This window comes from Trichosurus vulpecula, chromosome 2 (genome assembly GCF_011100635.1).
Source record: "Trichosurus vulpecula isolate mTriVul1 chromosome 2, mTriVul1.pri, whole genome shotgun sequence".
Lineage (NCBI taxonomy): Eukaryota > Metazoa > Chordata > Mammalia > Diprotodontia > Phalangeridae > Trichosurus > Trichosurus vulpecula.
Genome location: NC_050574.1, coordinates 76,860,298 through 76,872,549, shown reverse-complemented (window position 1 = coordinate 76,872,549; position 12,252 = coordinate 76,860,298). Strand labels below are relative to the sequence as shown.

Sequence of the window (12,252 nt, the reverse complement as noted above, 5' to 3'; positions counted from 1 at the left end):
ATAGAAAGTTACTGTGGTGACAGGGAAGATTAAAACACAGACTCAGAAGAGGACAATGTCAAAACAGCTACATGTAAAGCCTGAGAGAAAAATGTGAATTGGTGTCAGACCCCCCCCCACAAAAAAATAACTCCTGGAAGTGCTCAAAAAGGATTTTAAAAATCAAATAAGAGAGGGAGAAGAAGAATTGGGAAAAGAAATGAATGATATAAGAGAATAATTCAAAAAGTCAACGGCTTGGCAAAGGAAGCACAAAAAAACTGAAGTATTAGGGGAAATGTTTATACTTTATTCTTCTTGTATCTTTGAAGTAAATATCCCTTTATAAATTGTATTAAGTCATTAAATACTAATTTTTGGCACATAACAATGGGAAGGGAAAGTAGGGACACAACTAGTAGGGGCTTAAGAGATACGATAGTAAGATGTTACCCAAACCATTTTGGTTACCCTAGAACCCTGCAGGGCTGATGTACCTACCCTGGCTCTGAAATAGAGTGAACCAGAGCACACAGTTACATCATTAAAAAATCCACATGGGGCCATGATGGAGGATGGAACTCTGAACTTCCTCTGCTTCCTAGCCTAGCTTGTATATTCCTTTGCTTCCCCTGTATTCTCTACCCTCCTCCCTAGGGTACCAATTCCAAAATGTCACTCAGCTGCTGGAAGTTGCGTGGCATATCCAAGGTTAACATCAAGCCAGACAAAGAAAAGGCAAAATCAGTCTATGCCGTCAAAGAACTTAATCCTAATGTGTGAGACAACTTGTGTGTAAAAAGGTAGATATATACAGAGTAGATGGAAGGTAACCTAAGAGGCAGCTAGGTGATGCGGTGGATAGAGCACTAGACCTGGAGTCAGGAAGGCCTGAATCAAATCCTGCCTCAGACATTTGCTATGTAAATGCCACTTAACCTCTGCCTGCCTCAGTTTCCTCATCTACAAAAGTTATAATCATAGCACCACCTTGTGGGGTTATTGTGAGGATAAAATGAGATGATATTTGCAAAGTGTTTTGTAAACCTTAAAGTCCTATGTAAGTGCTAGTTATTACTATCAAGTAGAAGATGCTAATAACTAGAGGGACTGGGAGAGATCTGTTATAGAAGGTGGCATTTGGGGGGCAGCTAGGTGGCGCAGTGAGTAGAGCACCAGCCCTGGAGTCAGGAGGACCTGAGTTCAAATTTGACCTCAGATACTTGACACGCTTACTAGCTGTGCGACCTTGGGCAAGCCACTTAACCCCAATTGCTCTGCCTTCTCCCCTCCAAAAAAAAAGGTGGCATTTGAACTGAATCTTAAAGGAAGAACAGATAAAAGTTTCATGATGCTGCTTTCTTCTGATTCTTTTCCTGCGTTTCTGATGGCTCCTTCTCAGTCTTACTTGATGAATCAACATCCGTGTCTTACCCCCTTAGCATAGATGTCCCCCCCCCCACCCACTGCTCTCTTTCCAGCCATTTTCTTTTCTTTCACCAAAATATCCAATCAGTGGCCAAGTCCTGTCATTTCCAGCTTTGCAACTTCTCGTGCATGTCCCCTTTTGATACTCATGCAGGTACCATTCTAATTCAGGTTCTCATCATCTCTGATCTGGACTTCTGCAATAGCTTTCTAACCGGTCTTCCTCCTCGAGACTCTCCTCATTCCAATCCATTCTCTACACAGCTGCCAAAGCAATTTTATTAATGCATAGGTCTGACCAAATCCTTCCCCTCCTCAGTAAATTGCAGTGGTTCCCTATTGTCTCCAGGATCAAATAAAATTATTTGGCATGTAGAGTTCTTCACATTCTGACTCCTTCCTACCTTTTTTATCTTCTTAAACTGTACTCCCCTCCACACACTTAAGTCATATTGACCAATTGAACCCCAGTCCCCAAACCCATTTGTATGGATTGGTAGAGATCAATGCCCTGTGCCTGCATGAGAGGAAGGCCAGAGTTAGAGCAGGAGAGAGGAGAACTCCTTAGTTTGCTTTGAGTTGTTGGGTCTCTTCAGACTTTCAGTCCTTCTGGCTTCTAGTTTTGAGAGATGGGAGATGCCAACATCACTTCAGGTTGCTAAAGGAAAAAGACTCTGGGAAGAAGCCAACATGAGGGGAGTTGGTGGTTTTCCTCATGTCCCTATTCCTAGCTCGCTACACTAGAGACTTCAGGGAAGTCTGTCTTTTGGTTGAGCTGAGTTACTTCACTCCCAATGGGAGAGCACCTTCACTCTTTATTGTCTGGTATATATTCTTATATGTATACCTTCTCATGGGCAGCTAGGTGGTGCAGTGGATAGAGCACCAGGCCTGAAGTCAGGAAGACTTAAGTTCAAATCCAGCCTCAGACACTTACCAGTAGTGTGATTCTGGGCAAGTCACTTAACCCTACTTGCCTCAGTTTCCTCACCTGTAAAATGAGCTGGAGAAGGAAATGGCAAACTGCTGTAGTATCTCTTGCCAAGAAACCCCCAAATGGGGTGACAAAGAGTCAGACATGACAGAACAACAACAAATACTTTCTCTGATTTCCTTTTTTATTCCGTTCAAATTGGATAAATGGGTTTCTTTGATAATTGCTGTGTGTGATTATTGTGCAATTGGTATTTGGTGGATTTCTCCCCTGTACTGTGCCCCACCCCCACAAAATAGTGATTAAAAGTCATATTAAACCTCAAAACCAGATTCCCTAGAATAACAATTTTTTTATAAATCTATTTATTTTTAGTTTGCAACATTCACTTCCATAAGATTTTGAGTTCCAAATTTTCTCCCCATCTCTCCCCTCAAGACAGCGTGTAATTTGATATAGCTTCTACACATACATTCATATTAAACCTATTTTCACATTAGTCATATTGTAAAGAAGAATTAGAACCAATGGGAGAAACCATGAGAAAGAAGAAACAACAAAAAAAAGGAGAAAGCAAATAATATGGTTTGATCTGCATTAAGACTCCATAGTTCTTTTTCTGGTTGTGGATAGCATTTTCCAACATGAGTCCTTTGGAGTTGTCTTAGATCCTTGCATTGCTAAGAAGAGGTAAGTCTATCAAAGTTTAGACTAATAATATTTAAGGGAGCAGACAGATGTAATTCTGATGAGGTGCTTATGCTTGGACCCTAAATTCTAACAGCCTCTGCTTGGGTGCCTGTGCCTGAACCCCAGTTCCAAAACACATACAGTTCTCAAAACATATTCTCTCCCAGGCTGTTTCTCTCTAGTTAAAGGGCAGCATGACCCAACTTATCTCTGCTTCTTCCTCAGTAAGCAGCTATGCCCAATTATAGATCGATTTCCGGATGCTGATAATTGACTGTACACTGAGTCATAACGATATTTACTGTATGTAGAAAGAAGGAAGAAGCAGACAGGCACCCAAGCAGAGGCTGTTAGAATTTAGGGTCCAAGCACTAGCACCTCATCGATTCTAACCTGGTACCTCTTCTTGCTAAGGAGAGCAGAGTGGCCAAACTTTTGCCTGGAACTTCCTGCTTCCCTTCCTGGCAAGAATCAGTGTCATTCTTGGTGAAGAGTGGAGGGAGAAGGGGTTAGAGATGTCTATTCTACTTCGATTCAAGCCACAAAAACAACACCCCCATACCATAGGGAAGAGACAGCCCTCACCAGACCTGCTTGTTCTTTCTTACACACAACACTTTTCTCACAACTCCACTACTTTGCCTTAGCTGGCACCTAGGTCTGCAATATCCCCCCTTCTCAACTCTGCCTCTGAGAACCCCTGGCTTCCTTCAAGTACCTTCCTGATAAAATTACCTTTCATTTACTAGGTAGATATATCTTGTATATACTTACATACACATCCATAGTTGTCTCTCCTATTAGAACGTAAGCTCCTATTTATTAGGCATCTGGTAAGTGCTTAAATAAATGCTTGTTGATTGATTTAATTTCTTCTTGCCCATTCATCTTTTTTCTCCACTCACAAGGTTACCCTACCATCCTCATCCAGACCTCTGTAATAGACTCCTAATTGGTCTCTGCTTTAAGCTTCTTTCCCCTCCAGACCATCCTCCACACAAATGCCAAAATAATCTTCCCAGGATTGTTTCAATCATTTCACTTCACCGCTAAAAATCCCCGTTGCCTCTATGAGAATGTAAAAAGTTTTCAGTCTGGCATATCAAGCCCTCGGCAATCTAACTTCTATCTACTATTCCAACTTCATTTATTCAGGAATAAAGCAATCAACAAGCATTTATTAGGTGTTTACCAAGCGCCAAGTACTGTGCTAAGCACTGGGGATAAAAAAGAAAGGCAGAAACTGTCCCCATTCTTAATGAGGTCATGTTCTAAAGGGGCAGAAAACATGTAAATAATTAGTAATAATACAACGTACATTCGGGGCTGACCGAAGGCAGTAACAGTGGGGGGTGGGGTGGGGTTAAGGGTAAGGTGGATGACCAAGGCCTCCAGGAGAAGGTGACATTTGAACTGAGTCTTAAAGGAAGGCTTAAAAGAGGAAGGAGAGCATTCCTAATACCCAAGGAAGGGTTTACGGAAGGCAACTAATTCTCAGAAAGGGGGCGGGGGAAGAGGAGAAGAAAGAGAGAGGGAAAGGGGAAGAAGGAAGTGAGGGAGGTAGAGAGGAAGAGCCCCTCTGCTCCCCTCCCCAATTCAAGCAGGCTGCCCACGGGGAGGGGGAGGGAAAGAAGGAGAGAAGCCACGTGACTGACACCTGCGCACAGCGTGAAGGCGTACGGAGAGCGCCGTCGCGCTGCCTTGTGGGAAAAGTAGTTCTCCAGGTCGCCTCGGCGGCTGGGCAGGGGGCCACTCCCCAACTACGTGTCCCAGAAGGCCGCGGGACGACGCCGTCGCCGTCATCGGAGAGCGGGGACGCGGGACGGAGAGACGGAGGTACTACGGTCGGACAGGCGGGCGGAGAGACGGGTTGAGACCAGGGCTGACGCTGTGGCGGAGGCGAGGCTTGGCCTGGTCCGGTTCCGCCGTTGAGAGGCTTGTAGCTGCAGTCCGCCCCGGGGGCTCTGGTGAGTCCGCAACTCGGTGGGAGAGCCATGTCGGCGGCTTCCGGGAGTCCGCGGGCCCTCAGCGGCCTAACGGCCCCCGGCCCTTCCTCCTCAGTGCCGGGATGGATCCCAGCGCCCCGAGCGTTCAGCCCGGGCCTGTTGCCCTACAGCCACCCTCCCCCCGCCCCCCAAGCCCCTTGGCCTGGAGCTGCCGTGGGCTCGTAGTGCCACTTCCGGCCCGAGACTCGGAAAACTGCCCTGTTTTTGAGCTGAACTCCCATTCTAGGCTGGTTCCCTCCTGATCCCCGCGCCTAGTGTCCGCGCTGACTTCCCATTCTTCTTGGACTAGGTCTCGGCTCCTTCTCTTAGGGTCTATGCCGCTTTCCTTTCCTCCTCCGCCTAATGTCTAGGTTGTTTCTTTTACGGCTCTATTCCTTCTAGGTTCTAAGCTGACCACCCCCCTCCCCCACATAGAGTTTAGGCTGTTTTTCTCCCTTTCCCTCCTAGGATATATTCTCTCTTTGTAGGTTCTTGGCTATTTAATTTTTCCCTTTTAGATTCTAGGCTGTTTTCTTTCTCCCTTTCTATAGTTTAAGCTGTTTCTCTTTCCTCTTTCTCCTAGGGTCTAGGCTGCCCTCCCTTGCCCCTCGGGCTAAACTTTTCCTCTCTTCTTTTCTTAATGGCCTAAACTGTTTCCCTTCAGACGATCAGCAGGCATTTTTTAAGAGCCTACTATCTGGCAGTTAAACCTGTCCCTGCCACATAACAAGAAAAACCAAAATACACTTGTCCTCAAGAAACTTCTATTTTATGGGGCAAGGGGGAACAGCATATATGTATACAAAAGTAGGTACAAATTGTAGACAACGTAGTTCTGATTGGGAGGGCTAGGAGCCACTAGCAGTTGTGAGTGAGTGATGGTTCAGAAAGGAACTCTTATTGGAGGTAGTTTCAACTGAGCTTCACCTAGTAACTAGGTTTTCCACCCACTCCTGGCACAGGGGTTAGGCAGTTTTCCTCCCTCAGACCTTATCACCTTCCCTCCTAGTCTTCCTCTTTCAATATGAAATCTTTGGGGTTCATGTGCTATTACCTGCCTCTCCTGTGTACTATTGCCTGCCTGCAGAGAGACCAAATTGTAGAATCTCTCTAATTTTTTTTGGGGGGGGGGGTCCTCTACCTTAAAATCCACCTATATTATCAGTAACTGGGTCATCCTTTCTTATAGCACACCTCCCCTCCTCCCCCCCCCCCCCATACCACCTGGCTCTTAAGAAAACTTGCTCCCCATGTTTAGATTCTGCAATTCTATGCCAGGAAGGAGTGTTTTTAACTGATGCATGGACTTGCCCAAGCCTGTTGGCTTGGGAAGATTCTGGCTGGTGGAATTCTTAGACATTTTTACCTTTTCCCTGTTTATCTACTCAGAATCATAGATTTTGGAATTCCATTTGAAGGTGGTAATAGTGTAAGTTGAAGGAACCATTACTGGTGCTTGAAAGTTAATAACTACCAATGGGAGTTTAGTGCCTGCTATGTAGAGAGGAGGTTGCTAATTGTGCTGAAGGGATCCAGCTGAGACTGTGAAAGTCCTGTCAAATGGAAAAAAGTAAGATCATAACTAGATTTCTCATGCCAACAAAATAGATTTCCATGGTGTGGCCTTAGATTGCAGAGGCATGCAGCATTCCACAGTTTCTTAATTCTTTTGATTGAGCTTGCTTTTCCATCTTTGGCCAAAGCTCCTTAGAGCCTAGAAAACAGCAGCATACTTTGGAGATATACTCAAGAGCAAAAATGTCTGCTGTCAGAGAGAGCTAGATTTCCTCAGTGGGGTAAATAAAGGTGAGCAGGTTCTCTGCCAGGAAAGATTTGAGGAATGTTATACATTACTAGGATTCTCTTTTATTTTATGTTTATTATCAGAGTGAAGTCTCATATTGTCAGCACCTGGAAATCAGAGGGAGGTGAAATCTATGTAAGAGGCTACTGAATATTTTTATTTCTGTTATCTAAAATAATCTTTTTTCTCCTTTCAAATTGATTCAGCACCAGTACAAGATCTACAGCTTTGGAGACTGACATCTTCTGTCCATAAAACAGGTATAGTACAAGTAACAGTGGTTAAGAATTCCCTCCCTCTTATATAATATACATCTGCTTATTCTTTTGCACAGTCTGTCTTGTCTATAAGTATATGAGATTACTATAGATGGGAGAGTTAACTTCCTTGTGTTGAAAGAAGTAGGTTAAGAACTTTGTTCATTTTGGAGAATTTCTATTGGATTGATTGGGAATGGTGGTCTATATATAGATAATGGAGCAGCAAGGAGGAAAAGGATTCCCTTCAAATTGGACTCCTCATCTTCAATGAGTGATTTCTTCAACTCTGGAAATATACGAAGGCCTTTTGATTGTGATTGCCTTTCGTCCAAATCAGGTGGAAGATGTGTTAATACAAATGCTTCCAAAGATTTATTCAGCTTAGCCTATCGTTTACAGGCCTCAGACATTCTTTAGATCTGGAAATACACACAGTAGGTTTGTACCCTGTAAGTAGTATTTATCCAGTACTTAACCAGTAGAGTAAGTGGCAGAAATGCCTTCTTTTTTCAAACATTGACTCTCTAGCCTTCCAGAGAAAATTTTGATTTCTTAGGGAGGAACCATCTGGGTTATACGTGTATCATAAAATGATAACAGTAGTAAACATATAGTGCTTTACAGTTGACAACATGTTCGAGGTAGATGGTATGAGTACCATGAATCTCAATCTATAAAAGAGAAAATAGGTTTGCCGGAGTGAGAGGGCTTGCTAAGGGTCATATGACTATTAAATAGCAGATTAAGACTTGAACCAAGGTTGTGTGGCTCCCAAGTCCAGGACTTTTCCCACATGTGTTGCCTCCCATCATCTTCTAGTTGGTTACTGTCCAAGAGTTATCTCTCCAGTGAGTTTGGTAGTTGAAAGATGTGTGAAATCAAGGACTTGATAAATGTCCCTTTCCATTTTCTGTTACATTTATTTGCTAAGCACAGCAGGAACATAGGAATGATTCAGCATGAGATTATTAAGATTCTTTTAATAAAGAGTAATACTAAGGTCATATTAATACCTTTTAAACCAGATTTCCAACTGCTACATTGTGTCAGGGCTGGATGTTTTTTTCAGATACATACGCTATGTGTATCCATTCTTTTGTTAAACCCTTGAAAGAGCCATAACTCTCCAATATGCAGCTTAATGCTGGGGGATACAGCACCTCTAATGCCATATGAATCATTTCACTGTCAACTTTCTGGCCTTTTGTATCTTTCTTTTTTGTTTCTTCTAGAAAATATACTTTTTGGAATTCTGAAGGGCGGCAGAGCTGAGAAGGGAAAGAGTTTACATTTAATTGTAAACTGGTTTGTTTCCTAACTGAAAGGATACCAGGACTAGTAGGGTGTTCTGATAAAACTGTTCTGACCGATGCCCTAACTCCTTTTCTATATGGACATTTTTCCTTTGTGTTCTTGAGAACAGCTATAGTCAGCTTTTGAAAGTAGCACAACAAGCAAAGAGAAGAATCTCTGAATGTCTGATTTTAAGATAGTTGACTTTGTTTAGAGTCTGTGTTGCAAAGTTGCTTTCAAATAATACATGCTCGCATCTTTTGAACTTCCTTAAGCTACCATTTCTTTGCCCTCAAGACTTTTATTTTGTTCTTTGTAGTGTTCATAATTCAGTTTTTCTGTGAGCATTCATTTCATTTTGTGGAAATTTGAAGTAAACTTCAGCCTGGTATTTGACAAGAAAAAAGCTGGTCTCTTTCCCTGGGCTTCCTGTGGATTTCTCAGCTATTGGAAATTAACTATTCTAGGATGCTCCAGGAAAATGGAGTTTCTCAAAATGTGGAGTTCTAGTAACCTAAAGTTCTTTCAAGAATACCCTAGAATATAGGTTCCCCACCTTTTTTGTGTATGAATGTCTCTTTACCCTTGGAATAGTTAATGGTCCCTTACATGATAGTGGTTGTACTGTTAGTATCCTTTCATTAAGGAGATACATGATGACAGAAGAAAAGCTGCAAATGCAGTAATGCTTTTAAATGAATTTTATTAACTATAACATCAACCTACATTTTGAAAAAGGAGACTATATATATGTATAACACACAGAGAGAAACAGATATTCAAGCCACAGAAAGTGTGTTGTCTTATTTGTTCTACTGAGTCATGATCTTTAGACTCTAAAGGATACAGAAGATATCTTAGCAGTAAATTGATACTCTAAGTAAAGACATAGTAGAAGAGCACTCAGCAACTTTTGTTGAGTTCATATCACATGGCCCAGAGGAACCACATCTTTGGGTACAGAAAGAGCCATTGTCAGTTGTGTATTGGAAGCAATGACAGAAGTACCTTTGGAATAGGGAAGAGCAAATGTCTTTATTTTCAAGAAAGGGGAAAGAAAAAGAATGTGGTCTGCCAATTAAAGGTCAGTATTTTGATTTATTTTATATGGACTTACATTTTTAAGGGATAACTAGTGAACCTTTCCAGAAAAAGAAGCAGTCATCACAAAGAGACACTGTGGTTTCATTATTTTCTAGGCTGGTAGTTCAGGGGAATGCTGTAGATCTGATTTAGTAAGATTTTAGAAGAATGTTTGGTAATATTTCTCATGCTTTTCTTGTGGACAAGATGTGCTAGACAAGCCCATGTTTAGTTTGATTTGGAGATGACTGAATGGCCAAATTAAAGAGTTGCCATAATGGTTTGTTTTCATTTTGGAAGGTGGTCTTCAGTGGAGTCCACAGTCATTTGTCTTTTACCTTGTACTGTATATTTTTAGTAATGACTTGGCATGATTAATCAAACTGACAGATAATGTTAATTTGGAAAGGATTGGTGACGTACTGGATAATAAGATAAAAATAAATCTTGGCAGGCCAGAACATTGGGCTAAATCTAATAAGAAATTTTAATGTGGATTTATATATAGATAGTCTTAATATGGAGATAGATACACATTGTGCGTGTCTGTGTGTGTGAATGTGTGAATAAATTATCTTTATTGGCCCTAGATGGAGAAGCATGGCTAGAAGGCAGTTTGCAAAATATCTTGGAGTTTTTAGTGAGCTTCAAGTTCAGTATGAGTAAACAGTGTGAAATAGCTGCCAAGAAAGCTAATGCTTACTGTTAGTCTGCTTTCAGAGAAGTATAGCTTTTGAGAATAAGGAGGTGAAAGTCCCACTGTACTGTCTTGGTCAGACCATATACGGGGTATAATGTTCAGTTCTGAATATTGTATTTTAACAAGGATGTTGAGGTTGAGAAGGAGGGTATCCAGGATTGTGAAATGGTTTTAATTTATGCCCATGAGAAGCAGCTGAAGGAATTGGGAGCATTTAGTCTCAGAGAAATGATCCTACTGCAGCCAATTGCTCTAGTTTGTGGCTGCTGTCCACACTTGGGGTGGGGTCCACGTGGCAGAAGGGGCAGCATTCAAAGCTTTTCATAACCCAGCCTACTCCTAACTTTCCTGTCTTCTTATCTTTAATTCCCTCCACACACACACTGTGATCTAATGACTCTGACTTTTTTGCGATTCTTTGCACAAGACACTCTTTATCTCCCAATTTTTAGCATTTTCATTGACAATCTTCTATACCTGGAATTTTCTCCCTCCTCATCTCTGCTTCCTGGCTTCTTTCAAGACTCAGCTCAACTCCTGCCTTCTTTGAAAATCCATTCATGTGCTCTTACATGCTAGTGCATTTCCTCTGTTGGTTACCTCTTTAATTTGTCCTATAAATAGTCCCGTTTGCACATAGTTGTTTTCCTCTTGTCCATCCCCCTCCCCATCCCCGCCCCAATTTGAGCAAAGACTGTCTTACATTTCTTCATGTCCCCAGTGTCTGGCACATAGTGGACACTTAATAAATCCTTATTGCCTTGGTGAGGAGGGGCTGGCAGGTAAATTCAATCAAGTAAACATTTATTAAGTACTTACTATGTGCCAGGTAATGTTCTAAGTGCTGATTTTATAGATAAGAAAAAGAGAGTCTTTGCCCACAGTTTAAAGTGGGAAGACAACATATGGGGGTACTCTGCAGGCCTGTAGCTAGAAAGTTGAGAGTGAGCTGCAAAGTCCACATTCTGCCCTCTGAAGAAAGACATTGGATAGAACTGAGTACTTTCCCTTCCAGCCCTCCCATCAGAGAGGAGAGGAAGCTGAAGGGTATGGAAAGGTGCGTAGTATAGCCAACGTCTAGTTAAACAGCATGATGAAGAGGGTTAAGGTTTGATTTGCCTGATCCCAGAGGGCAGAACTAGAAATTGTGAAGGTAAAGAAGCACATTGAAGTTTTATATAAGGAATAACTGCCTGAAAATTAGAACTACACAAAAGTAGCATGGCCTGCTTTTAGAGGTTGTGAGCTCTCATCTGTTTGATATGCTGTAGAGGACATTCTTTTGTGAGCTTTGTTTGAACTGAGGTGCTTTCCAACTTTGAAATACCGTTGTTCTGGTGGTAGTTTCTGATTCTAATAGCTGATCATTTATTTAGCACTAACACAGTCCATATAAAAACTGGGAGAGGAGAGGTGAAAGGAAGGATTTGGAGCCCAGTAATCATCGTGGTTGGAGGTGGGACAAGAAGCATACAGCTCTTCAAGGCATGCAATTGACTGCACAGCACTGAGTGGACGTCTAGGTGTTTTAGGGAACAGTTTAGAGAAAAATAAGAAATAACTATAGAAATAAGACATAGGCAGAGTGAGAAGGGAATCTTAAGTGAATATGTGTTAGACTTTGAAAAGATTGTTGTTCGTTCTTGAAGAGGACCATGACATCAGGAAGGTGATGCCATGACTTGCAAGTGAATTGGATTTAAGCGAAGGAAGGCTGTGCAAAGTCATTGACTTCACTTTCTCCTCTGGAGTCATCTGAGTCCATAGCAAGATACAGATCAGGATGATTGGAGATGGCCCCCACCTTGAAAAGAAATACAAACAAGAAGCTACATAATGTCCTTACTTGGAGGAGCAGTATTTTACCAAAGCTGTGTCAGCCTGCTTGTATGACCATTTAACCCACCCTCCTTGTGCTTCTGGCATGTTCCAGAGTATTTATAATTAGAAGGAGTGAGCATCCTGCCACATGTGGCCCTCTAGGTCCTGAAGTGCAACCTTTTGACTGAATCCACACCTTCAAGTGGTGTAGAAATGCTCCTGATGATGCCTATGTCCTCACCCTGGGAAACAGCTCCACTTTTCTCCCTGTCTCT

General features: G+C 42.1%; 1 protein-coding gene across 1 annotated transcript in view; it reads left to right on the top strand.

The window, feature by feature from the left end:
• The first annotated feature begins 4,812 nt into the window (after window positions 1-4,812).
• THRAP3 (thyroid hormone receptor associated protein 3) overlaps window positions 4,813-12,252 on the top strand; it is a 76,315-nt gene continuing 68,875 nt past the window's right edge. Inside the window, exons 1-2 of the mRNA XM_036744306.1 lie at window positions 4,813-4,998; window positions 7,027-7,080. The gene's annotated coding sequence lies outside the window, so the exon portion shown is untranslated. The remainder of the gene's footprint in view (window positions 4,999-7,026; window positions 7,081-12,252) is intronic.